We start from the raw sequence: 3,833 nt of genomic DNA on the forward strand, positions 1-3,833 counted from the left end.
AGAGAGAGAGAGAGAGAGAGAGAGAGAGAGAGAGAGAGAGAGAGAGAGAGAGAATGAAGTTGTTTGAAGATGCCTTGTGGTTTTGCAATAAAACCAAATCACAGTAATCCATGACAATGATTAAGACATTTGTGATTTGTATTTCAAAAAATTCTTCAATAAGAATAATACTGGATCAGGGAGAAAAAAAGCATCAAATATTAATAAGGACTACTAAAAGATATTTGGGGACAAAAAGAAAATAAATAACAAGATATTAATTCATACATTTCTTTCCAAACCCTAGTGTTGTATAAATTCATGAAAATCCCATAGAAATGAAAGCTGCTCACTTCTAAGAAAGTAGCCCCTGTAGGCACACATTTTGGATAGGTCCAGTTAATTGCCTAGGAGTTCCTTCAGGCCAATAGCAGTAAATCAGTGAACATTTGGGAAGGGGTAGCAGTGCCAATTCGCTTTGGCTATAAAAAGTTTATTAGAGTGGATAATTTAAATCTCTTTTCAGCTAAAAGCATCCATGATTTACATAGTATATTCTTTGTATAATGGTGCTGTGTATTCTCCTGGCCTGCATTCACTACTGAACTCTACATATATTCAAGAAGGGGTAAGTTTTATTAACTTTTCTTTAGTCTAAAAACATTCTCTAATTTCTTAAACAAAATATATGCTTACAGCTTGAAAGCAAAAATATATTTGCAAAGAAAAAAGTATTTCCTTCAGAAAAAAGTGCACCTTGCAAAGAGAAAGTTTCCACATAATATCAGAAAAAAACTTAGTTTTGCTGGAGGACTGAAAAGAAAAAATAACTATGAATGTATCAGACTTAATGCATGCCCTTGGGAAAATCTAACACGTTCAAAGATAACTGAGAAAAATCCAAAAGAAAGAGCTCAAAGTGGCCCTGAAGGAGTTTATAGACTTATCCTCTTTCAATGACAAGTTTGTTAAAAATAAATGTTATTTATACAATGTAGAATTATATGCAATTAAGTATTCCTTTAGTTGTCACACAAATGTCATCTACAACAGGGCAATGATATAGGTGAGACGCAGCCCTCATGCTAGTAAGGATTCCTACATTTTGAACTACACAAGAAATTGATAAGAAAAACTCTTAAATATTTGTATTGTTTTGGCACAGAAAAACATAAAACAAAAATTAAATTTTGTATTAATATTCTGGCAATGTCATAAGAAAATAACACTGCTTATGTGGCTCATACACCACAATTTATATTCTCCTACTTCTGGAGGCTGAATGTTCGAGAACAATGTTCTTACAGGGCTGTTTCTCTGAAGCACCGCTGCTGGGTTTATATACAGCTATTATTTTTCTGTCTTTACATGGCCTTATCTGTGTGTGTCTGTGATAGGTCTCCCTGTTCTTTTAGAGACAATACACATCTTTAAGTCTTACCCTACAGGCCAAACTTGAAATAGCTTCTTTAATGTTCTATATGCACAAAAGGTCATATAAATTAGTGTTTACTCCTAAGACTTCATTTAACCTCAATCGCCATTTCATAGGCCTAATTTTAAAACATATGTGCATTCATAGGTGCTGGGGACTGTATTTAAACAGGAATTTTCAAGAGGCTGAACCCTGCACTTCATTATTGCTATAATTCAAGTAACTAATGAAAAATGTCAAAACTCACCATGTAGCATGACAGTAATCTTAGTATTTCTTTAAATAACAATCTATTTGGATTAAATATTTCTGTTTTAAGAAAACAATTGGAAAATTAATGTTGAGTTAAATTTATTTACTTTGCAATGTTGTGTTTAGAAATTTGGGAACCGTAGATTGAGCAAACGATCTGATATATGGCGTGGTGTTTTGCGGCGGCCTGTTCTGGTGTAGGACATACATTTTTAGAATGGCAACTATACTCATACCTGGCCCTTTTGTCTATTCCGAACCGTTCTTACATAAGTTGTGTGGTTGAAATGACAGCTTGTGGTGCACTTGTAACTTCCAGCTGAACTGAGTGTTTATGGTTCTGAGTGTGGAAGGCCACCTGAGGGTTGTTGCTAACAATACAAAAAGGAGAACTGATAATAAAAAGTTGTTAGGGAGCTTTGGCTCTCCTGAAGGGACTTGTTATGCTGGCTTTCCAGATCTGTTCTCGTGGAAGGAGCTTGTCACTGAGAATGGCTCTGGTTTTTTGTTTTTGTTTGTGCTTTGTTTTGTTTTGATTTGTTGTCTTCTTGAGCCCAGGTCTCACTATGTAGTTCAGGTTGATCTTAAACTCACTTTGTAACCCAGGATGGTCTCGAACTCCTCCTGCCTCTTCCTCCCAAGTGCTGGGATTGCAGGTGTGCACAATCACACCCAACCTGGAGTCCTGGTTCTTTACTTTGAGCATTGCTTCCTCCATCCAAAGGGGAGGATGTACACAGTTCAAAGTCCTGGAGAAGGTTGTTATGCTGGTTTTCCTGATACTGAATCAGCTGTTTAGCTATAGCGAGGAGCTTGGGACCTTCTTGTCACTGAGGCTGGCTGTAGTACTTTTAGGGGGAGCTCTGGGCTTTACATTGAGTGTCACTTCCTGGCTCCAGTTTAGACACTTCAGTCTGCTAGCATAGATCCATCATCCTGCTGGCGTAAACTTTCTAGCTTCCAACACTGACCTTTGGGCCTTCTTACTGCAGATCTTAGTGCAGATCCTGGTAGCCTGCATGAGGCACTGTCAGGGGCTCTAGGCCTCCTGCTGGACCCTTGGGAGGCACTGTTAAGGGCTCTAGGCCTTCAGCTGGACTCACATAAGACATTGCCATGAAATTCAGGCCCTCAGTGGGATTCTTTGGACATTTAGTATATGGACAGATTTCTTGCACCATGCTGGACTTGACTCTTTAGATGACTCATAAAATTTTCCCGTAAATTATGGGTCCTGCATTGTATTGGCCCCCTTGCAAGCCCTGACTGCAACATGAGGTAGCACCCTCGGGTCCTGCTCTCATCTGACCTGGACTTTCCACAGCATGGTGATAACAGGGTGGTTGGCTTCCAGGCGACTCAACTAGTGTTCAGGTGGAGGAAATGAAACCTGCCAGGCCAGCCAGGAAAATCAAGACCAGAATCATCTATCTCACTTCTGCTAATTCCTGAAAATTAGAGTAGTCATTGGGCCTGCATGAAATACATGGGATTTCACATTCTAGAAAAATTTGTAGGGAGAAAATTGTTCTACTTATTCAAAAATTTGGGATATCTATTTTTCAAAGATGGATGGGCTTGGAATGAGACTGCAGATGACTCAATGTGTAGGAACCAGAATCTGAAAATGAAACACTGCTAACCTGTCAGCTTACTCCACAATGAAAAGTCAGAAGTCCCAGAATAAAGTATGATTGGATTTTTAAGATAATTAAGTCAGTTATCTAAAGGTTGCTTTCTTTGGAATCTGTTGTTTGTACTATTTTTTTTGTGGATAATTTTTTAAATTAACTTTACTGAAAAAGAAATAGCAGTGAGATAGTTTCAGAACAGGTTAATAGGACAGTTAAAATAATGAATACATTGCATATTGTTATCTTCATAGTAGTTATTCTTAGCCCAAGATGCAGACATGATATCTTTTCTTTCATAATTTTATTAATAAACAGATAGTAATGGGAGAGTTTCAAATCAAATCGGTAGGACAGTTTCAATAACGAACACACTGCATATATTTTTCTTAGTGGTTGCAGACATGATATCTTGTCTAAACACTATCAGTATATATTTTTCTTCTCATTGCACTAAGAGAAAGCCACTGTATATCTCTTCTATTTTGTATATGCATATACATATACATATACATATATATATATAAATATACACA

The sequence above is a fragment of the Octodon degus genome, unplaced genomic scaffold (genome assembly GCF_000260255.1).
Source record: "Octodon degus isolate 3935 unplaced genomic scaffold, OctDeg1.0 scaffold00149, whole genome shotgun sequence".
Taxonomy (NCBI): Eukaryota; Metazoa; Chordata; class Mammalia; order Rodentia; family Octodontidae; genus Octodon; species Octodon degus.